This window comes from Mustela putorius, unplaced genomic scaffold (assembly GCF_011764305.1).
Source record: "Mustela putorius furo isolate JIRA1106 unplaced genomic scaffold, ASM1176430v1.1 tig00003923_pilon_pilon_pilon, whole genome shotgun sequence".
NCBI lineage: Eukaryota > Metazoa > Chordata > Mammalia > Carnivora > Mustelidae > Mustela > Mustela putorius.
The window spans coordinates 3,903,150-3,928,151 of NW_025422068.1; the positions used below are offsets into that span (position 1 = coordinate 3,903,150).

The 25,002-nt window shown below is 41.8% G+C and overlaps 1 long non-coding RNA gene across 1 annotated transcript in view; it reads left to right on the top strand.

Moving 5' to 3' along the window:
- Positions 1 to 2,906: 2,906 nt before the first annotated feature.
- The window catches only part of LOC123388902, a 40,289-nt gene continuing 18,193 nt past the window's right edge, over positions 2,907 to 25,002 (top strand). Inside the window, exons 1-3 of the long non-coding RNA XR_006603420.1 lie at positions 2,907 to 3,033; positions 14,936 to 15,062; positions 18,381 to 18,472. This is a non-coding gene — a long non-coding RNA (uncharacterized LOC123388902). The remainder of the gene's footprint in view (positions 3,034 to 14,935; positions 15,063 to 18,380; positions 18,473 to 25,002) is intronic.

Sequence of the window (25,002 nt, forward strand, 5' to 3'; positions counted from 1 at the left end):
TTCAAAATACTCCATAATGGCCAGCCTGTGACCCTTAAAGTGGGATCCCAGTATGGTCTAACCCAAGCCTACTTACATATCTGCAGTTTTACGTCTCTGCAACAAAAATTTGACTTTTGGTGAGTTCATTGGAATATGCAGAGGTCCTCATTTGAGGTCAAGTAATTTGAACCTTTAAAATAAACCTTTGTACTCTCAAACTCCAGACCTATTTACTGTCTCCTGGACCCATCCCTCTCTCCATCTGCTCTCTTTGTTACTTGTACCTTTTCTCTTGCAGTTTTATTTAACCATTTTATGTAGAGGCAGAGTAAACCAGAGGAAATTAGAGCCCTCATTCCAGAGACAGTTTGCTTTGTTCCACAGAAGGGTCTAGGACACATAGAAATGAGAGTGACCTCAACCCCTTAGAGATGCACCCCGTGACTCTGGGTAAAAATCCATCCTTATTTATTTCCCTGTGACAGTCACTTCTCCCTCTCTGGAACATCTGGGCCACCTCACTGGCATAGGTGGGATTCTCTCTGGAGAATTTAGCTCTCTTCAATGCCAGGTTGACTTTGTCTACCTAGAGCTTGGATCACTTGCTCTGGGAAGCAAAGGAGGTGAAGGTGGGGGCCACAAACACCATGACCTTTATACTGTCTCAGGACCACAACACTCGGACTGGATAACTTGGACGGTATTAGAGGTAGAGATCCACCAGGATTACTTGTGTATTAGGAATTAAGGATTAATGGTCGCAGAGGAAGACATGTACATTTTGGGAAGGGTGAAGGAAGAGAGTCTTTGTACATTCTTTTATGAATTTTATTTATTTATTTATTGAGAGAGGACACATCAGGGAGAGGCAGTGGGAGAAGGAGAGAGAGAGAGAATCTTAAGTAGGCTCCACGCTTAGCACAGAGCCAGATGTGGGGCTTAATCTCATGACCTTGAGATCATGACCTGAGCCCAATCAAGAATCTCCCCCCCCACTGAGCCACCTCGGATTCTATGAGATATTTTTAATGTAACTATTATCATTTCCCTTTTTAATGTTCTCCCTACCAGTGATCTTCCCTTTGCCATCAAATGGCCTGAGTTATCTCAAACACATAAGTGAACTTTAAGTAGCTGGTACCAACTTGACCAAACCCCACAATATCCACGGCCGTACCTGGTTGTGTCCAGAGGAACATGGTGGAAGGCAGCTGCTGTGGTAAAGCTGAATGCCTAGCCTGAAACACAGCTCACCAGCCTGATGGGGGAAGTTAATTAACCCATCCAGATAAGAGACAGAAGCAAGGAGCAATTTCAGAGCTCCAGACAGTTTTGAGCATCAGGATAATTTTAGAGGGAGTAAGATATTTTGAAATTACTCCATGATCTCTATTAAAGTGATAACAGCTGGTACCAACTTGACAAATCAAGGAATTTTATAAGAAAGACAAAGTACATACTTCCTACGAAAACCCAGCCAGACTCATATTATCAGGGATTATAGCAAAAGCACTTGCTGCTGTCAAGTCCACACACAGCCTTGTTGACCTTTTATAAATGGATTGAAAATAAGTTTAGTAAAACCCAGCAAAATATATTGAAAGGTAGGCTGGAGGTGAATGGTGGGAGGTCTGAGCAATTTTACTAAACCAGCCAATCAGCAGGAATCGGTAAGTTGCCTTCTCCCTTGAGAACCTGGGGACAGATGTGGCTGCCCATTGGTAACCTTGCATGCATATTGCTTGAAGGACACTTTATTGACTGTTTTTGCCCTTTTTTGCTGGGTGTTTCTCCCGTGGGCTTTAACAATAATACCCATGAATCTGAACCTCATGACTGATAAATGTTCTATGGCCTTGGCAATAAGTGTTCAGCTTTGCTTCGATATTTGTTTTCTGCCAGTGCCCTGGCCTTGATGTGCTGAGGTGTCTGTCTTGCAGCCCAGGACCATTATCTGGGCAGCACACTTCCATTTCCTTAAATATCATCTCTTAAATACTTTGCACCAAAATGTACTTTTTTTTTTTTTTGAAGATTTTTATTTATTTATTTGACAGAGGGAGAGACATCACAAGTAGGCAGAGCAGCAAGCAGAAGGAGAGGGGGAAGCAGGCTCCCCACAGAGCAGAGAGCCCGATGTGGGGCTCAATTGCAGGACCCTGAGATCATGACCTGAGCTGAAGGCAGACACTTAACCCAGTGAGCCACCCAGGTGCCCCCAAAATGAACTTCTTGAGGAGATTAAACTATAGTTAAAATCATTCTTGGGGGATGCCTAGGTGGCTCAGTTGCTTAAGAGTCTGCCTTTGGTTTAGGTCATGATCCCAGGGTCCTGGGATCAAGTCCTGCATCGGGCGCCCTGCTTAGAGAGAGATTCTGCTTCTCCCTCCCTTGCTCGTCCCCTCTGCTCATGCTCTCTCTCTCTCTCTCTCTCTCTCTCTCTGTCAAATGATAAAATCTTTTAAAAAAAAAACTTAAGTTTTAATTAATTAAAAAAAAATCTTTCTTGGAGGGCCATAAGCAATTTTGTCAGTAGATTCTAGTTCCATTCCTTGTGTTTGCCTTTCCTATGTCAGGAACACACATAGACAGTCTTCCACTGGTACTTGAACACAGCTCTCTAATCGGTGATCACTTGACTTTTCCTCTCCCCACCCTCAGCCAGAAAGAACAATTTAATTAGGTCCAGTGGTATGAAATTCATTTCTCAACTGTGAGCCTGAGCCTCCTTCTTCGCCTGAACACAGAGCTCACAGAATTTCCTGAGTGGGGACACTTCCCTCCAAGGGCAATGGGGCCAAGCCTTGCAGGGGAAACGGGACGCAGATGACCTCCTCTTTCTCTGTGGCTCAGTAATGAGGCCCATTATTTACAGTGCCCTCTCTGCTCACTGACTCTGTTAGCATTTTTTTCTTTTCAGTTTGGATCCTGGCCCACATTGTATGTACCCCTCTCATGAAGCACGTGCCATTCCGATTTTAAAATAATGGGAAGAACGCTACGGCACCGCTCACTGGTGATATGACTCTCCAACTGTCTACAGATTGCCGAGTAAGTGAAATGTTTTGACAGAGAGAAATATGTGTTGTCAACATTGCTTTACCCATGGTTGAGAAGGGAAATTGAAACTGTACTTCAGCGGGGTTCAGATGTTGATGACTAGAATGATCTCCTCAAAACAAATGACTACAGACCATTTTGTTTTCCTTTATGCCTCATTCTTCTCTAATGAAATGCCCAATTAAAAGCAGAGCTCATGTGCTTTAAAAAAAGGCTTAGGAAGGATTCTGGGAAAGCGCTGTGACAGGAGCCATCCTTCATCACGGGAGAAAATCATAGCACCATTGTGAAGAATCAGTCTGTGTTGTGACCTCCAGTGTCCTGTGTAGAGATTTTAAAGGAGACTCAGAATAAGTGTAACCTTTTAAAGATAGTAGATTGTGTGTATATTTTGTGTGTGTGAGAGAGAGAGAGAGAGGGAGAGAGAGAAAGAGAGAGCCAGAGAGATGGGGGTGGGGGGGGAGAGTTGTGAATTATTTGTGATACATCAAACAGCAGACACTGGCTAGAAATAGGGAAAAAAAAAGTCCCTGGTAGAGTGATATGTTTAGGACAACTTGTGAATTTATCTCTGGGATTAAGTGGAATGTGGAACTGTGCAGCTGTGTGTTGTCTCCTTGCAAAATGAGTTTCTCTCTGTTTCCCTGGCAGGCGTGTTCTTGTTAAGAGCTTGTTCGGAGTGGGAACACAGGTAGCTCCTGGAGCCCCACTGACCATTATCTTCCCATTCAGGTCTGCATTGTTGAAGCGGCTCTCTATTTTCTCGCTTAGAGAACATCCTCGATAAGAGAAAATGTTGACAACGTTACTGTTTTTGAGACTCACTAAGGAAACATTTCTTCTTGTCAGTCTCCTTTCATGCGCTGGGCAGGAGAAAAGAAGGGGGTATTGCTTTGGGGAATAACCTTGACTTTCAACGAGAATTTAACAACCAGGATTTTCTTGAGCATCTGCCATGTGCGGGAGTATATGCTAGTCATTGCAGGTTGTGCACAAAGGAATGAAGCTAAACTCCCTATTTTTGATAAGGAAAATATAGCTTTGCACATTCTTATTTGAAAAATTCATGGACTAATTGGAAAGGCTTTAAAATGGGTACAGAAAAAGTAATAAGGGGACTTGCATGGGTTGAATTTCCTGTGGCTCACTCTGAGGGTTCCAGCATTAGGCATGCCTGAACTTGGAGATTGACTCCACAACCTACCTCCTATGACATCGGTGGGCACAGTATACTTTAAGCTGACAAATGAGGAAAATGATACCGGCCTTGCAGGGCTGCTGGGATACGTCTGTGATATCCGAAGAATACAGTGTCTAGCGTGATGCCTGGCACAGATGAGTTCGCCTGGCATGCCGGCTTTCTCCTTCTAACTTCATGCCATGCTCTATCCTGTGGCAGTCCGGCTGGCACCCGTCACATATCTTCCCTAAAATCCCACAAGTGATTTATTGGTGTTATGATGACATCTTCCACCATGTCACAGCTCTGCAAAATAAAGAAATCCAGTATGGGGAGAGTAAGCAGATAATAGTGAGGATGGTTCTCTGAACACTGCCTTTCCAAGGTTTATAAGGCCAAGGGAGTCTTGTTCCCATCAAAGAACGGCCACTCATGGGAGGTATGGTGGACATACATCCTTCCAACAATATCCTGACCTTCCTCCCTCCAGGAACATGACAACATCATACACCTCTTTCCCCCTTGGAAGTTAGGCATCCCCTGTGGTTTACTGTGGTTGGTGACATGGGAACAGAAGTGACGTGCATCCCTTCCAGGAAAGGCTTTGGGAGATTCCATTCTTGCCGCCACCATGATGGTGGAAACACAGGTTGAGATGGGGCTTGTGTCAGCCTGGGCCCCTGAGATACTGCAAGGAGCAGGATCCCCCTGACAATCCATGTGAAACCCAGAGCATCAGCGAGAACCTAGCTTTTGTCACCTTGGGCTCGTTTCTTCATTGGCTGTGTAGACTGAGATTGTATGCATTCCAGTCATGCTGCGTTTGCTCAGAACATTTCAGGGCCTCCTTGGCTGGAGCCACTTTCAGAGGCAGTTTAGGACAACCACAGCATCTGTGTAGGACCGTATTCACTCTCCACCCTGTGGCAGTATCCCCCTGCTTCCTTCTCCACTTTCTTCATTAGCGTTGATGGATGGTAGCCCGTGCGAGGGAGAGATGGAGTACCGCTGAGCGACTGGAATGAATGGGCCTTCGGAAGCAGTGGTGAACAAAGCCTGGGGCCGGACTGCCGCGCACGGGGGCAGCTCACCCTGGGTGCGGGAAGTCAGAAGGGGTTTTGTCTACAGAAGATGTAAAAATTATGGAACCGGCGAAGACGCGGTCTGTTATTTATTATCACTGCAAACGTGCTGTTCTAAGCAACATTAGGGACAAGTACTCCTTTCCTCTGTGCTGCCACTTTCCCGCTTTCTTGCACACCTTCTCAAAAGCAATGACAAAGAGCTTTCAAAACTTGTGAACAACAGAAGTGAGTTAGGAACATGTTGCCCCAACTACAGAGTGTTTTGAAAGTGATAATATTCTTTTGGGATATTTACCTAAATAAGGAAAAAGAGAAGTCAGTTTGCTGTATCCTTGTCATTCATTTATGAATAGAGATTTTGGTTTATGAATTTGTGTCTTGTCATGTGTTCATTTGCCAACATCCTGCTCTTAGTGTGGTCCGATCCGTGAGGACAGGGCTGGGCCTCCTTCATTCTTAGGTGTCCATAGGGTCTGACCAGTGCTGACCAGCTAATTGGGCCCCTTATATGATGGATGACTCAAACTCTGTTAGCAAAAAACAGTACTTTATTTTATTCTGTTTTATTTTATTTATTGATCACTCATGCCTACATGTGGCAGGCCCTGGCCCACTCCTTTGAGGGACCTTCCTGTTGTCGAAGCTGTTCTTTGGAGAGAGATCTATTCCAGCTGCTGGAGCTCGCAAAGATCCAAGACTGCAGTTTACACCCACATGAGACAGTGCACACGCCCACCTCTGAAGGAAAATCAGGAGCAGATGACTCTTCCGTGTCCATACACGCCCAGGATTGTTCTTCATGGATATCACTGTTTTCTTCATGTTCTTTGCACACCCTGTAATTTGCATTACGTGCATTGAAGATTAAGATTTGTCTCAGGAACCACACTCCCCCTAAGTGAGAGTCTTCAGTGCAGGCAGGGGTCTACAGAAGCTGGGGAAGAGGCTGGGGAGGGGTCTACAGGGATCTAGGGAATAGGGTGGGGAGAAGCTTCAATGTTGGCTGGTATCTCCAGGCTTCAGTTTTGCAAAATGTGAATGAATGTAACACGGGTAAACATAGTAACTAGGATTAACCTACAATAATCAGTAATTGTGGGCTGGTCCTGGATACCAGGTCAGAGTGAGTTTGACCTTGGGGAGAAAGGTTATTCTCCTGAACGCTCATTGTTTTATGGACAACTTATCATCATGGAAGTGGGGGTTCGGGGAAGCTTGGGTATGCCACCTTAATGTTTTCTGTCTCAGAGACTCATATTAAAGGGAACATTTGTAACCACTCTCATGTTTGGAGGCTATTCCATCTGCCAAGGGACCTCCCTGATGGAGACTGGCCTTGGGTAGACCATCCTCTGAGCTGGAACAGGTCTCCAGGGCTGGGTGGATGTCATCTGGAACTTTACGGTATGTGGCCCAGGTTCTAGGATCATGAACTGGGGAAAAGGCAAACAACACAGGATTTTCATTTCTGATTTTTCTAGAAAAGCGTACACTCATTTTGAGCTCCTGGGATGAGACAGTAGAGCACAAAGAAGCTGGGAAAGGTGACTGTTTCTCTGCTGCAAACTGTCTTCACTGGGGTTTCCCAATAAGGGCATAGTTGATCAGTGTGTATGTGCTTCTGAACGTGTAGGCTTGACATGAGCCCGAAATGAAAGAGCTGGCCAAAGGGTTGACTTTGTTTCTGCTCCCTGAGAAAAATTCTGGATCTTTTTCGGTGTCGTCTCTGGAAAGAACAACACCTGAGTGGGTAATCCAGAACTGACGCTGAGTGAAGCAAGGAAACCTGGCAGAATGTCTGAGTTTAAAAAAAAAAAAAATTCTTGCTTTAGGAGATGCTGTATGTATATTTTTCTTAGATTTCTGATATTACACACTGGAGCATAAGTAGACTTGGGAATCATCCCTTTCTTTATAGGAAGTCTTCAGGTAAATGACAACCTAATCTCATTTGTTCTCCTCCATTTGCCATTTGTTATTCAGACAATAAAAAGGATACAACTCCAAGCATGACCTTGGACAAGTCCCTGAACAGTTTTTAAGCCTGTCATCTATGAAATGTCACAGTTGGACTGGGCAACTTTTGAGGTCCCTGCTCGCCCTGGAAGCCTGTGCCCTGGATGCGGGCAGGGAGACAGCCATACCAGGTGAAGCTCTGTGTGCCGCCCTGCCCGTCGTTCCCTATCCACAGCTTATACATTTTCCTTGGTGGCTCCATAGGTGGGACTTCAAATAGCGTTTTTCTCTTTTAGTGCTAAAGCCACATTTTAGACTTTGCAAGAATTATCCTGGATAAAACGGAACAATTAAGAACTACATGGAAACATTATTTTTAGCCCGGTGCATTATTTCCCAAACCCACTCCCTTTGTCTCTTCTTTGTCACAGGATTTAGGCGGCTAGTTTCTCTGGCTTTCATCAAGTATCTTTTTCCCCTCCTGCTCCAGATAAACTCTGTTTCCTTTTCCCTGGCTAGATGAAAGCCCGTGTCCCTTGCTCTTCCTGATATTAATCCAACTACGGTGATGTTGGGGTTCACGTCACTCCAGGCTGTGGATTTCAAAGGAGGCTGGCTTCGGAGATGGGGATAAAAAGCAAGCTTCAGCTTTCCTCTTCAGATCTCTCCCACACACTCTGTCTGTGTATTATTTCCGAAAACCCATTGGAAAGTAGACTGTTTCCCTCCCTGACTCGGCACCAAATCAAGAAGTAGCACATAATGTATTGGCATGTTTATTATGCATCATTTTGCTGCTGACACCGGGGCCATCAAATATTGGGAAATTTACAGCCAGGGAGGTCCAGCCATCATGCTGCAGTGAAGGGCAAAGTATTCTGTTATTCATCTCCAGCCCTGGCCCTTTATGGTCAGACTGCGAGCAATATACTTATCAAAGTCAAAATAACCTTCAATTTAGAAAACACGCTTGTCTTTAATTGCCAGAATAAGAATGCATAAACAGCTTCCATCTTGATCGGAGAAGGAAGGCTGAGATCATGGTAAGTTTGGAGTGTTGTGTGATTTGCCAATAGCCGTGTGGTTCAATTAAGTTTTAACTCACCAATTACGTGTATATTATACTAGAGGAGTGGAAACACTTTGGGAGTTAAAAATATTTTTACAGTCTAAATACATTTCATACTTATATAATTGTGGTATGCATGTGTACACTTACGGTATACATATTTATGTTACACATTGTTTTCTTTTGAGTCAAAGTCAATGCCAAGAGTGCTCCTTCTCTGACCTGGCCCATAGCAGGTAAGAGTCTGGATACTAGAGGGCAGAAGTATATGAGTTTGAATCTCTGACTCCCTCTGTGCCTTAGGCATAGGCCCTTGTTTATTCTCCTGTGACATGGTGGTAATAATAATAGTATCTACTGTATGGAGGTGTTTTAAAGATTAATGAGGGCACCTGGGTGTCTCAATTGGTTAAATGTTTGCCTTCTGCTCAGGTCATGATCCCAGGGTCCTGGGATCGAGTCCCACCTCGGGCTCCCTGCTAAGCAGGGAACCTGCTTCTCCCTCTGCCTGCTGCTCCCCCTGCTTGTGCTCTCTCTGTCTCTCTCTCTTTAGGACAAATAAATACATAAGCTCTTTTTAAAAAGTTAATAGAAGAGATTATGCTGAGTGGAATAAGTCAAGCAGAGAGAGTCAATTATCATATGGTTTCGCTTATTTGTGGAGCATAAGGAATAACAGGATGTTGGGAGAAGGAGAGGAGAAGAGAGTTGGGGGAAATTGTGGGGGGAGATGAACCATGAGAGACTGTGGACTCTGAGGAATTATCTGAGGGTTCTGAAGGGACGGAGGGTGGGAGGTTAGGTGAGTCAGGTGGTGGATATTATGGAGGGCACGTATTGCATGGAGCATTGGGTGTGGTGCATAAACAGTGAATTCTGGAACACTGAAAAGAAATTAAAAACATAAGTAAAAATTTAAAAAAATAGAAAAAATTTCCCAACTCATCGTATAATATTAAATAACCTTTATAATCATAATAACCAAATCTGGACAAAGAGAATAAATTAAGTAAAATACTACTAAATAAATTGAATAAAGAATGTTAATAGAGATTGCACATATGGAAAAATGCTTAATACAGTGCCTGGTCCATTATAAGAACTTGAAGAATATTTGCCACCTTAGTTCTCCTCCCCTGCCTGTTACTGTTAAGAAAAGTATTCCTTAGAAAGTACACGTTGCCAAGTCCTTTATATAGAGGAGGCAAGAAGGAAATGTTATTCTGACATTGTAAATATGTATATATGTATGCATAGGTATGTATCTTACGGTGCTCATCGGTCCTTGAGAAGCTTGTGATTTTGAGAACCTCACTGAGATGACTGAGAAACCACAGCCAAGCTGTGAAAATAATTCTTGGTTGATAAGGCATTTGTGCTCACCTGTAGTCCCACCTGCCCTCCTGTGAAGGTGTTACTGTTGAGAGTGTAATCTGTGGAGTGGCCATCTGAAGATGTTAAGGTTAGGGATAGTGGAAATGGGCAGATTTGGGAATGGAGTGGTAACCCTTGTGACTACGAGTCCCCATGTGGCCAAATGTGAATGACAAAACTTAGTGAGAAGATTAAAAACTCTCACACTCTTCTGGGAAGGACCAGGAGAGTCTGGAGTGTGAGCGCTCTTCCTGGACGAGAGCTGGAGGGAACATTCATTGACAAACATTCTCTGAACAGTCAAGTCAGAGTGATGGTCTTTGCTTACTTGGGGTGTCAGATTCCTTTTGAGGTTGAATGGTGACTTGGGAAAACAGACTTGAGAAATAGCAGGAAAGAAAATGGCTGGGCATTTTAATTATAGACAGTTGGCCTGAGAGTTTTTGTTGTTTTTTTTTTTCCTGGTTTTTATTTTTTTATTTATTTATTTTTAATCACTGTAAGATGAAATTTAGGCAAGTTAATGGGCTATAATTTCAGACCACTAGTCTATTCAGAAATCACAAGACAAGCAATAGATGACTCTATTTGAAGTGAAAATTACAGTTTGAGTACATAGGTCTTTCTTTTCTGTCAAACTAAGTAGAGTGGACAAGTGGAACTGTTGGAATCTGCTCGTGATTCATCTCTCTCTCTCTCCTTCTTTCCCTCTCTCTCTCTCTCACACACACACAGACTCTAAAAGCACATGACAAAAGTCTTATCCAGATCTGCTGGAAAGCCCCCATTCATGCTACATGTGTATTACATAAACAGTGCTTGGCTTTCACAAGAACCACCATTCAGAGAAGAGGAACCATAATGCATGTTAATACATGAAGAAAGCTTTTAGGAAAGACCATAAAACCTTGGAGGCTATAAGCTCTGGAAATGGATTCCAGAATGAAAGTTTTCTGAAAGCCCAGTATGCAGGCTAAATGTGTGTGGGGCCGAGTCCATAAAGTGTTTGTCCTGAATTGCAAAATACAGTTGGTGCATTGTCTCCTGAGTTCCTCCACCTCTTCCTCTGCCTTTTAACATTCTTATTGCTTTGTGAGGGGGACCCTGCGATTGTAATAGAGAATATAAGATTTAATGAAATGGGAACATTTTGGGTGGATACATTTTTTAAAGAAGGTTCACTATAAATTTTAAAGAGGTGTCTTAGCTAGCATTTTGGACCGAACAAGATAACAGTCATCGAATTAGTGTCCTCCTCTTCAGAGCCACAGATCTCTCCAGAAGGTTCCGCCTTGAGGACACAGCTGCCACATGGGGCTGAAGGGGAAGCCCACCTCTGGCTTATCTTGGGTACAGTCTGGAAGCCTAGAAAGGATGCTGTATGAGGGTCAGCTTTCCCAGTGGCCTCCCTCTGTCCGTCATGATCTTAAAAGTGCCTGTGTTTTCATCATCTTTGTAAGATCATGAACCACTCCGGAGTGCTGGTCCCCTCTAAAGTTTCTGCCAAGCTCTGGGGGTCCCACCTAGGCCTCCCACTGTGTGGCCGCAGCACATGTGTTTCCTGAGTGAACTCAGGGCTGCCTGTGTGCATATTTTCAGTCTATAATTCTCCCACGTTCCTCTGCCTGTTTGCGAGGCCTTCGGCCAGTGCTGTATTGGATGTGAACACGCCACATTTCTCCAGAGAGAGCTGAGCGCTCCTGCCTGGATGGTGGGGATAAACCTCCAACTGCTGAACAGTAATAGGCCATCGCTTAGATGGGGCGTTGCCTAGGCCCTTTGTGTGCAGATGAGTTCCCTTGACCCTGACCGTGGGTTGTGTGACCACTCTGCTTCAACTCTGGAAGGTGACAGTATTATTTATTTTGTTTCAGGCTTAATGGAGTCACAGACACTATTTTCTTTTTTTTTCACTCCAGTATGGTGATTGGGCTTCTCCAGGTTGACAACAGCGAGCGAAACCATCTCCTACAGAAGTCAAGCCATGGCTTTAATAAAGAGTTGACCATCAGACATGATGAGTCCTTGGAGTCAGGAGAGCAAAATATCACCTCTATTGGTTTTAATCACATGATCCATTTTTCCCCCTGGAATTTTAACAATTGTAACATCTCTCACATTTAAAATTCTGGAAGAATAGCAAACTCATGGGGGAAGCTAGGGTTGGAGATGAAGAAATAAAGCAGGTGAAATGCTGAATGGTAACGTGTCACCACGTTAACGTGTAAATATTAGGACAGGAGGTTAGTGAAAGTGGGGTTATGGGTACTGTTAAGGAGAAACTGAGGCATCCCTGCTTTGGATTTCTCACTTAGGCATGGAGACGGTGTTTGGGCAACCTCAGGAGGGTAAGGGGAGGATGGAAGGGAAACGGTATCCAGCATCTATCCTAGAACCATGAACAGAATGCCTATTGCTGCTGAGCAAGGCAGCAGAGTTCCTCTTCTTCATTCAGCACATCTTTATGGACTGCTTACTCTATGCCAGGGATTGTCCCCTGGAGATACTAGCTTGTCATCATTAGTCACATCTACATCTTTATTAAATGTTTCCATCCGTCCATGCTTGCTAGGTGTTCCAAGGGAGTTAACCGGAGTCAGTCGTGGCTTCCCGGAATTCTGCGGGAAAGACAAGATGCATATGCTTCTTCTATTACAGTGTTCTGTGTTGGGAAATGAGCAGTTTTGCATTGTTATGCAAACACCGAGGTAATAGAATCTGTATAAATTACAGTAAGTGCAATTACTCACAGGGAAATTTGTTGGCACTTAGTCATGTTATTGTGTTCACTGCAGATTATAGCTTGTTACTTTCTGTTCCTCTAATATACTTTACCCACTTAAGTTTTGAAATAGAAATGAAATGCTGGTGTATCATCATTTTGCCAGAAAGATATATATGTGTCTTCTATTGCATTAGACAGGTTAATATGTTTTTGCATTTTACAACAGGGAACTTTATTAGCATGATGAAATTAATGCATGCAGGGCAATATCTTCCGAACCAGTTGTTACCAGTAGATAAAGTCTGTTGTGGTAATTGCTAACTGAATGTCGGATCAGGGTTATTACTGAAGTAAAATCATTCACTGTGGGATGATCAGAGCTACGATGTTGTGAATGATAAAAGATCTGCCTCTACTCCCTAGTTTTAATTAGCTGTTAAAGAGGTGTCCTGGGTGATTTTGAAAGGCTCATCTTATCAATATTGTTATTTAGAAATGATTTATAATACTGTTACAGAGTCTGCTAATGTTTCTATCATTAAAAGTCTATCATTGTTTCCATTATGAACTCTGTTGTTTGAAGGCTTTGAAGACAGAGCTTAAATATTGCCTTCAAAGCTTTGGGTGCAACTTTCTCTAAAACATTGTAAGGTCTTAAAACCCCAGAGTTACTGTTCATGGAAGGACCACAGCTGATATTTATTCATATGATAATACCCAGCTTCAGTCCCTTAAAGTGATGAAAGCCCAATTTTAGAGGAGAAAATGCCTTCTCTCCTTTATCCATTGATTGTTTTCAGAAGTGGGTCTTGGTCACCCTGGAAATCTGCCTGAGTAGATTTGATGAATATATCTTCTGCCATTTAACTAGTCAGTAGACTTCTCTAGTATTAATACTTTGAAACATTAATAAAGTTTCTAGAAAGACCTAATTTATGGTCTGAAATGGTCTTGAGAGAAATTTCCATGCTGGTCAAATCCTGAATAAGTGTAAACAGAAGGATTTTTGAAGAAAAACCTTCCCCAGAGGGCTGGAGCTCATATTGCAGTGAATGTGTTCCTGAATAATCTGTTTGCAAAATCACAATTCTGTAGCTTAGGTCCTGTTCATGGTCCCTGCATTTACACTATTACATCAGAACCAGGCAACAACAGCAGGGCTGTGGCCCTTGGATTCATGGTTCTGCACACCTTGGGTTTCTAAATCTACCAGGTAGCCATACTTTGCAAAGGTCACCTCTAGGAAAGTTATGAACTCTCATAGAAGTTTTTTGTTTGTTTGTTTTTGTTTAAATTTGGAGGCACGATGGAAATTACCTACTCTTATTTATGGCTTATGGTTGAGAAAAATGATACCAAAAGAAAGTGAATGCTTGTTTAGAGTCAAGTATCTATTTAATCAAAGGACTCTGTATCAGAATCTAGCCTGGCATAGCAGTATTTCTTTTTCTTTTCTTTTTGTTATTTATTTATTTATTTGACACACAGAGAGATCACAAGTAGGCAGAGCAGCAGGCAGAGAGAGAGGGGGATGCAAGCTCGCTGCTGAGCAGAGAGCCCGATGCAGGGCTCGATCCCAGGACCCTGAGATCATGACCTGAGCCAAAGGCAGAGGCTTTAACCCCTGAGCACCAGGCACCCCCATAGCAGTATTTCTTTCTGCTAAATGCTTGTCTTGCATTGTTATTGGCTATGTATATTTATATTTAACCAATAACAGTGCAGTAACACTGCAAGATAAGCAAATATGTATGTTATATATAAATATTTATATAAATATAAGTAAATTTAGTGGGATTATGGACATTGGGGAGGGTATGTGCTTTGGTGAGTGCTGTGAAGTGTGTAAACCTGGCGACTCACAGACCTGTACCCCTGGGGATAAAAATATATGTTTATAAAAAATAAAAAATTAAAAAAAATAAATAAATATAAGTAAATTTAGAAACAAATATAATTTATATAAATGTGTATACATATATATAAATATATAGAAATATAAGTTAAATATAAATATATAAATACATATAAAATAAGTGCATATATAAGTTATATATTCATATATAATATCAACATAGTAATAATGTAATTTAGATAACATGTCAGTCACTCTAAGATCAAAATTCCATTCCTTCATTATTCAGTTATGAAATTTAAGCAGATTGTTGTGACTGCCACTTTACTTGACTCTCAGTGGAGTGAGCTAGTAGGCTTCAGGAATGGTGGCTTTCTGAGGCTGAGGTACAATTTATATCACAGAGATCCTCAGAGATAATAGGTCCAAATGAGCCAGGAAGAGATTTTCTTGCCACTTTAAGGGCGCTGTCAACTTGAATGCAAGTGCATCTGTTTCCATTTTAGTGGTTATTGTAAGAAGGTTGTTGAAAATCCAAATTAGCTGGTACCATATTTCCAGTATACCCCCAATGATGTGTTGGTGCCGGGATTGCCCATCATTTATTCCAGTGTGGCATTTCATTACTCTTTCCCATATTATTCCACAGGTTTGCAACTTGACCAGATTTATTTATGGCCTCTGGAGAGATGTACTACTTCTCGTGCTGACAGAGCTAATCAATGCCTCAGTGAATTTGTCTGCACAGCACAGTGCTACCTGGAGGACTTTCTGAGGTAATTGTCCTTTTGAAGTCACAGGGTGCCTGACGTTTTGTTATAATAATTACCTGTGCGTCCTGAAGCAATGCTTCTCAACTGTGGTGGGCTGTTAGAATCAGTGGAAGACCTTGTATGAAGTCCCAGTGCTTGGGTCCCATTTTTGGCGACTGTATTCTGGGATGAGTCCTGGGCACTGGACAAGTTTTGAAACTCCCCAGGTAACTCTAGCAAGATCTGCCCCCCACCTTTTTTTTTTTTTTAAGATTTTATTTATTTACCAGATCCCCCTTTTTAAAAGCTTCCCAAGTGTGCAGCCAGGGTTGAAAACCACCAGTGAAGAGTGATGGCCCCATTCATAACATTGTTTAATGAGATGGGATTCTTTTATTAGAAATCACCCATGATTTAGCAGTCCATACACCATCCTGAAGGAGCTGGAGCTTACAGTTTTACTATCAATGGCCTCAGTGTGCTAAGTGTGTTAATTTCCAGATTTTCTATTTTCAGCTCAAGGGGCTAACTGTACCTTACTAGTTTATGTTTAACTTGACAACAGTAAAAATATGAAAACCCAATAAACCCCAGCAGCGTGTATGTAACCAAAAGAGATGAATTTTTTGTTGTTATTTCTCTTTTATTACTATGAGATTTCACCAATATTAAGAGTGACTTCTGCTTATGTTAATAAGTAGATGTTTTGGCATCCATTCATTTATTGATTCAAAATATTGCCTTATCCTTTTGTGTATCAGGCACTAGAATAATCAGTCTGTAATACCTCATTATCTTCATAAGCTAAATTTACTGTGGAAATAGACAAATTATTTTTTAGAGTTACTGTTGATACTGCTACGTCTTTGAGACAAATGCTTTTAAGTATCATGTGATAGGCAATTGTACGGCTTTTTTCAACAAAGGAATTCTGCTAGTTTTTACTTTTGTTTGATGAGAGGCATTAGAAAACCAATGGTAATGACTCTAGAGTTTCTAATATAATTTGCAAACTGTGGTACTGTGGTTCTAAGCCCTTTGTTCGAAGGCTTAAGAACATTTGGAAGACAAAGACTTCCAAATTAGATAATTTTTGATAATGTTCATGAAGGGAATAAAAGATAAAGCATGAATAAAAAATTAAACACAGATAAACTCTAAATGGATGAAAGACCTCAATGTGAGACAGGAATCCATCAAAATTCTAAAGGAGAACATAGGCAGTAACCTCTTTGACATCAGCCACAGCAACTTCTTTCAAGACACGTCTCCAAAGGCAAGGGAAACAAGTGAAAATGAACTTTTGGGGCTTCATCAGTATAAAAAGCTTCTGCACAGTGAAGGAAATAGTCAACAAAACAAAGAGGCAACCCGCGGAATGGAAGAAGACAATTGCAAATGACACTACAGACAAAGGGCTGACTGATATCCAAGATCTATAAGGAACTTCTTAAACTTAACACCCAAAAAATGGATAACCAAGTCAAAAAATGGGCAGAAGACATGAGCAGACACTTTTCCAAAGAGGAAATAAGTGGCTAACAGACACGTGAAAAAGTATTCATCATTAGCCATCAGGGAAATACAAATCAAAACCACATTGAGATACCACCTTATACATGTTAGAATGGCCAAAATTGACAAGGCAAGAAATAACAAATGTTGGAGAAGTTGTGGAGAAAGGGGAGCCCACCTACACTGTTGGTGGGAATATAAGTTGGTACAGCGATTTTGGAAAACAGTGTTGGGCTTCCTCAAAAAATTAAAAATAGAGCTAGCCTATGACCTGGCAATTGCACTACTGAGTTTTTACTCCAGAGATACAGATGTAGTGAAAAAAAGGGCCATATGCAGCCCAATGGCCCCAATGGCAGTGGCCACAATCACCAAACTGTGGAAGGAGCCAAGATACCCTTCAACAGATGAATGGATAAAGAAGATGTGGTCCATAAATACACTGGAATATTACTTAGCCATCAGAAAGGATGAATAACCAACTCTTGCATCAACTTGGATGGAATTGGGGGAGATTATGTTAAGTGAAATAGGTCAAACAGAGAAAGTCAATTATATGGTTTCTCTTATTTGTGGAATGTAAGGAATAGCATGGAGGACATTAGGAGAAGGAAAAAATTGAAGGGGGAGAAATCGGAGTGGGGGAAAAGCCATGAGAGACTATCGACTCCAGGAAAGAAATGGAGGGTTTTAGAGGAGGGAGGGGTGAGGGGATGGGTACTAAGGAGGGCATGGATTGCATGGAGCACTGGGTGTTATACGCATACAATGAATCATGAAACACTACATCAAAAACTAATGATGTACTGTATAGTGACTGACATAACGCAATAAAAAAAAGAACCGACTAATGCAAAACACTTTCATATCTTAAAAAAAAAAAAAGATTCCACATACAGTGGAATATTACTCAGCCATAAGAAAAAAGAATGAGATCATGCTATTTGCAACAAAATGGATGGTGCTACAGGGCATTATGCTAAGTGAAAGACAAAGGCCATATGATTTCACTTATATGTGGAATCTAAAAAAACAAAACAAATAAAAACAGAAATAGACTTGTAAGTACAGAGAACAGACTGGTGGTTTCCAGAGGGGAGGGAGTGGGCAAGTGAAATAAGTGAAGGGATTTAAGAGGTACAAACTTGGGGCGCCTGGGTGGCTCAGTGGGTTAAGCCACTGCCTTTGGCTCAGGTCATGATCCCAGAGTCCTGGGATCAAGTCCCGCGTCGGGCTCTCTGCTCAGCAGGGAGCCTGCTTCCCTCTCTCTCTCTCTCTGCCTGCCTCTCTGTCTACTTGTAATCTCTGTCAAATAAACAAATAAAAAATAAAAAGAGGTACAAACTTTCAGTTACTACGTAAATAAGTCACAGAGATGAAAAGTACAGCATAGGGAATATAGTCAATAATATTATAATAAAATTATATGGGGACAGACTTTGAATACTTACAGGGTGAGCAACCCAAAATGCATAGGACTGTTGAATCACAGTGGTGTGTTCCTGAACTAATAGAACATTGCCTGTCAGCTATACAGCAATAATAAAAAAATTTTAACTCCCCTCCCAAAATAAACACAGAGTTATATACAAGAGGGAAGAGTAAAGAAGTAACAACACTCAACAAAAGGGGTTAGTTAACAATTATGGCATATCCATACAATGAGATGTTATGATAGAAATTTTAAAAAAATATATAAAGAAAATGGGAACATGCTCGTATCATGTAGAGAAACTGAAGATAAAGCAATAGTAACAGTATTATGTTCCCTAAAATGCACAAATATTCGTGTTGATTTTGTTTTTCTCCATTCCCTGGACATTTCAGAATGATGGCAAAGTCAAGGAGATTCCCAGAGGGTCTCTGGTGTCCCAGAAGCTTACCCAGGCACAGGGTATTTGTGAAGCTGTTTTTCCGAGGTATGAGTTTCCAATTTCTGGTGATTTCTTCCAAACATGATGTTGGAGCATCCTGGGGAAGACAATGTGGGTATATAACTAAAAGACTGCTTAGCAATGACTGAGAACAAGATTAACTGGTCATATGGTAGGTCAGCATTCCCTCAAAGCTCTTTTCCCTAAAGGAAGCCCATCATTTCCACTCATCACATGGTGTCTTGTAGCATAACACCCCTCTCGAATCCCAACAGAAATTCACTAGACCAGATACACTTCCGTCCCTCATTCATAGTCTTCTCTTTTGGTAATTTTTTTCTCTTTAACTTAAAGCAGTGGTTCTCAAAGTGTGGTTCATGGGTATGCAGCATCAGCTGGGAATTTAAACTTGGAAAAAAAATTCCACTAGTTACATATATTGTGTTTCTTTCCTTTATAATAATATTTCTCGCCCAACAATTTACGGAATTATGATAGCTAAGATGTTCATAGCTCTTACTTTGTTTCAAACATTCTTTGAAGTGTTTTCCAAATATTAACTCATCTAATTCTCACAAGCCCATTGTGCAGTAGATGTTGTTATTTCCCTATTTTACAGAGAAGGAAGCTGTATGCAGAGAGGATAAGTAACTCACCCAGGGTCATGCAGCTATTAAAAAAGGCTCACAGGAGAAAGACTGGAAGCAAATACACAGTGTCAGCAGTGGTTCTTTCTGGTGTGGGACTAGGGTTAGCTTCACATTTATTCTCCATGGCTTTCTGTGTTTTCTAAAGCAAATATGTATCATACTTGTCATTGGGGTGAAAAAAAAAATCCACAATATTATTGAAAAGAACGAAGGCATAGGTTTCAGAGAAGACCTGGAAGAGGGCAAACCAGAATAGGAGCAAAAGGTGTTGTCATGTATTATAAAACCTTCTCCCTCAGGTCAGGTTTTCCAAGATCCTGGCAGCTGCAAAGCAGGTAAGAAAATACGGAGCCCCATGTGCGAGCGTGGTGAGCACCAGAACTGGAAATCCAAGGAGAGCGTGAGAGTGAGCCGTCTGATCTTTCCAGGGTCTTCTCAGGTTTTGGAACTCAGTGTCTTTGTGGGTAGGCTGTGGTAAAGCACATATCATCACAGTATGTCCAGGAGACCTTTGATGGAGCAGAACTCTGCTATCTGTATCCAAGGTAGACAGGGAAGTTTGGCCATAAAATAATGCCCTGACTCATCTTTAATTAAGTGTGCAGTGTGGGAAAGGAATTAGTGTCTTCTGCTGTATGGGATGGAGAAACAGCTCTAAGTTTTCAAAAGAGCCCATTGTTAGCAATCTGCACTGAATCGATTGGTGCCCATAGCTCAGTCAGTCTTTGAAGAAGCTGGACAATAACTGAAGTAATTATTTGGGGTAAATTATTGCCGTCGTAAAATGTAATCAATGTTTTATTACAGCAAAAAGAGACGTTTTTTCTTCATTTCTCTCTCCATTCCACCTCTCCTTGGCTGGATCTCCTTGCCAGAGCTCTGAAAGAATGGTATTTTGTTTCCTCCCCTGCATTGGCAAGGGTGTCTCAGGCATCCACGTGCAGCAAGACAGGACACATCTTGTAAAGGTTTTCCATTTTAATATCCCTTAATGACCAATAATGAATTCTTTATAGTTAATCTGCTGTTCTCATGAAAACAATCTAGATGGTTAAAAAAAATCAATCATTAATGAGCAGTAAATGACAGCTCCCCAACAACACAGCTGTATTTTTGTAAAAGTGATTAAACATTGTCTGCATTCATAATTGCATGGTTAATAAGAATGTTGAGCACCAAGTCAAGCATTGTTGCTAATGATGACAGATTACGATGCTACAAACGCTTTGGAGTTATGGGGCTAAATTTTCAAAGGCAGTCCCTGGAACGGAATGCACACAGACCCACTAAGTATTCAATTTGCATGGACCATTACCAGGTTTGTGCATGGCATTTGGGAGCTATGCAGTTGAGACTCTTTTGAAAATCTGGCCCATTATGACAGAAAGCATCTGTAATTAACAATAACTGATCTCCCTCTGCCCAATGTTGGGGAAAGGTGTAAAATGCTCTGTGGGTGGTTTGATGGAGCCTAAAGCCCCTTTGGTGAGGAGTCCTGGAGGCTGAAAGGAAAGCAGAGATTCTTTGAGGTGGTTTTTCAGCCTTGCAGGTAGGTGTGAATATCAGAGATTTGCAAGCAAGTGACAGAGTGGGCAAGTCACTGAGGAGGGGACCTGGTAGTACTCTCACTAATGATTTTGCCTTTCTTGTTTTGGTCTTAAACATACTCCCTACACCTTGGGCGTTCCTGGATTATCAGTCATGGGTCTAACTGTCAAAAATCTGAGGTTGTGGGTGGCTCAGTGGGTTGAAGCCTCTGCCTTTGGCTCAGGTCATGATCCCAGGGTCCTGGGATCAAGCCCCACATCTGGCTCTCTGCTCAGCAGGGAGCCTGCTTCCGTCTTTCTCTGCCTGCTTCTCTGCCTACTTGCGATCTCTGTCTGTCAAATAAATAAATAAAATCTTTAAAAAAAAAAAATCTGAGGGTGTCCCAGGGTCCATTGGGGCTTGATGGCTATGCTCAGGGATGACTTGTCATCTTTATGAAGCCGTGGGCAGAATGAATCACCCAGTGATCATGCAGGCCCCATCTACTGCTCAGTCTGTCTGTCCTCTGGTCAGGTATGAAGCAACTCTGTGTACGAAGCCCTATGTAATCAGAGTTTATGAGGAGGATTGCACGCTAAAAACAGAACTTATAAATTCAAGGATTCTTAGAAACCTCTTGTCTCTCTCTCTCTGGGATGTCGAGGTTCTGATGGACTGTTCAGTGGCTTCATGTCTCATGAAGTTACTTACTTAATCTAGTTCATATGGATTTCTTACCTTGACGGGACGTTGGACTGGAAAACAGGGACCATGTATATCACTCAGTGATGTTTTTTCTGGATCAGTCATCCTTTGTGGAGGGTTACTGTGTTTCAGTCTGCAAGACAGGCTCACCTGGGGTGAACACAGTTTTGAGAGCCCTGGGTTTGAAATGTGACCCTGTCCCCCACTGCTGACATTCCACTTGGCTGAGGCCTCAAGTTTTGTCTTAGCAAAGTAGGAGTGGTATTAGTACATACTCGCTAGGGTTATTGTGGGGAGTCAGGGAGATACTTGAAACTCTTAGCTTAGTGACCAGGACATAATATTGCCTCAATAAAAGTTAGTTGTTCTTGTACTTATCATTGCTAAAGCCACAGGTTTGGGTCCTGAGTAAGTGCTGCAGCTATGAGGGTGTGATTTCTTCCACTAGGCAGCGTCATTTCTTATAGATAGGCAGCCTGTAATGGACTGCCCTTCTCCTGTGTGTGAAGTTGCTAGAGCCCATAGCTGTTACTTACATAGAATAAGCTGAAATGGGTTCCTCCTCCACCTAATAAGGAAGAAAGGGGGGTTAGCCTGGAGGCATGGCAGCTGTGATAGTTAGAGGTGCCCACAACCCTAGGCCTGGTATCTAAAAGCACATCCAGAGCTTTTATGGGGCCACTTTCAGGAGTGGGGTTGAAATGTGAGTAGGTCAGAGCTTTCCAGAGCCTGTAAATTCCAGCTCAAGCTTCTGGTTCTGACATCAGCAGGCAGGGGAACTACTTTCCTCCCCATACCTTATAACCGATTTTTTTTTCTCACATTGTTTATTGTTTAGAATAGAAAGAAATAAGTATACATAGATTTGTTTCCCATCCCTTCTTGTCACATAAACGAGGTATACTGTGCAGTTTTCCACTTTGCTTTTGTTTACCTAACCATATGTCCTGGAGATGTCTTGTAGAAGTATATATCAATCTTTCTATTCCTTTTTACAACAGATTCCGTTGAGCAGATGTACCATAATATAGTCAACTAGTCCTCCACTTGGTGGATATTTGGGAAGGAAACTTTCTTTGAAATTGCTGAGCCTGGATGACACTTTAAACATCCTATAGGCTGGGGCACCTGGGTAGTTCAGTCGGTTAGGGGTCTGCCTTTGGCTCAGGTCATGATCCTGGGGTCCTGGGATTGAGTCCTGCTTTGGGCTCCCTGCTCAATGGAGAGCCTGCTGCTCCGTCTGCCTTTGCCTCTCTCTTTCTCTGTCTCTCATGAAAAAAATCAATAAAATCTTTAAAATTAAAAAAAAAAGAAAATAGAAAAACATATCTTACAGGCTCTCGTCCTTTCCTGTTTACCCCTTCTGGTTCTTTGGGTTGTTTGCCCTCTACTGACTTAGCAGGCCCCTCCTCCCAGAGGACAGTCAAAAACTCTGCACCAAATGAAACCAAGTCACAAGGGAAAAATAAGTTTGTGCCTTTGTCCTAGTTCTCCTCTCTTCTATTCCAAACCTTTTGGATTTTTCATGTGTAATGACAGAAATCCTAAAAATATGATGAAGAATTAAAACCAGAGGCAGACAGTGATATATGTCAATTGTATCTCCATAAAAATAGGAAAAAAAAAACACCCCAAAGGCAGAAATAAATGCACGGTGTTATAAAATTTTAAAGAATCGCGTGAGTGCTCAACATTTGAAAATAAAGAATGATGTGAATGGTATGGCTGCAGGGTTTTAGTGAAAAATTTGAAATTACAATTTTAATACCCATCTTTAAAGCTCCCTGTCTTCACCTGGCAAATGAAATCATCCTGGGTGTTTCGCACTTCTCCTGTGGCTGGAGTGTAGTAGTCACTAAGTTATTGGCAAATATTTTGTAAATACGAAATGCACAACCACAGTAGTGATTTGCATGGTGATGGTCTTCATACCTTATAGGCAGGAGTGATTGGCGAGAATATTAGACAGGACCGTGCATTCTTGGGAGTCTTCCTAAAGACTGGCAAATGCCAAGGTGTGCATATCTTTTTTGGTGATGAAACACTGTAATCTGAGACTATAGGTATATTGTTACATATGGACATTGTTGTACTTGGAAGAACTTGAGATTTGATCCAATCCAATAGCAACTATCTCTTTGAGTAGCCCAGGCAATACCCTCTTATACCCTCAACTTATACCCCTCTTTTTATTTATATGGCTCCTTCTGCTTCTTGTGTTTATTTATATTGTCCCCAAGCTAAGAATTGTCTTTTGTTGTGCTGCATCATGGCACACCTACACTGAGAATTCATCTTCAAACCCACTTCAGTCTAGTGCTAAGTCTCTTGTGGCATGGATGCTGGTATAGCTGGCAATGGGACCTCTGGTGAGTTTTGTTGTTTTTTTTTTTTAACTTCTCTGAGGCTCAGCTTCATGGTTTCTAAAGCACATAGTGTTATATTTATGTCTTGGGATTATTATGAGGATTAAACATGATAATGTGAGTAATTAGTGGTCAGTAAATTTAGTCCTACTCTGTGAAGCTCTCTTTGCTGAGACTGCCCTTCAGTGACACCTCTTTGGTTAGAATGCCCGTTACATTTATGAGACTTCAGTCCATGACACACATCTTGTTACTTGAATGAGAATGGTTTTGCATTGAGCTCTTGCTGTATTGTATGTATAAAAAACCTCCATTTCATTGTTTTTTTCAGATTGTCTTCTGGAGAGCAGAGGCTAAATTTTAATTGAGCTTCTACTGAGACTCAAAATAAAGCTTGGAAGCAGATGTTTAGAACGAGAAGGGTAGACAGGGATGTGTCATGTTGTCTTTTCCAGACATGATAACTTTCATCCTGTGTGTTCTACGGTATGGTCTTGCCACTTCTCCATTAGGAGGTAAAGTCTAACTCTTCTCCCTTGAATCTGAGCAAACTTCAACCCGTAGAATACTGTGAAAAGGACATTATGTGACTCTCAAGATTAGGTCATAAAATGTCGTGTAGCTCCTCCCTTGTTGAGTAGGGTCATCACATTTTCGAGTTCCCAGTCTCCCACAAGAAACTCAAACTCCCTGGGTGCCTGGGTGACTCAGTCTGTTAAACGTCTACCTTTGGCTCAAGTCATGGTCCCAGGGTCCTGGAGTCAAGTCCCACATTGTGCTCCCTGCTCAGTGGGAAAGTCTGCTTCTCCCTCTCACTCTGCCTCTCCCCACTGCTCATGCACTCTCTCTCAAACAAATAAATAAATAAATAAAATCTTAAAGAAAAGAAAAGGAGCTTAAGCTCCCTGAGGTTGTCATGCTGTGAGACGGTCCATGCCACATGGAGAGGCCACCAGACACATAAATAAAGAAGTTGTCTTAAAAGTAGGTCTGCTGTTTTAGCCCTAACTGTTGGTTTTCCTTATGGAAGCCCCAGATATCATGGAATAAAGTTGTTCCACTGTGGTCTTCCCAAACAATTGACCCATAGAACCCATATGCATAGTAAAGTGGCTGTTGTTTTGTGCCATTGAGTGTGCCATAGTTTATTATACCACAAAGATAATTGCAAGAAGTGATCATGATTTGAGTACCATGTTTTGGAGATTACATAGGCTCAGAGAGATTAAATAAATCTTTTTATTCAAACAAGGACTTAGTGGTGGAATCATTCTTAAGCACTGAGTTTCAGTCTTGAAACTACATGCCTTCATGATTCATTGTCATG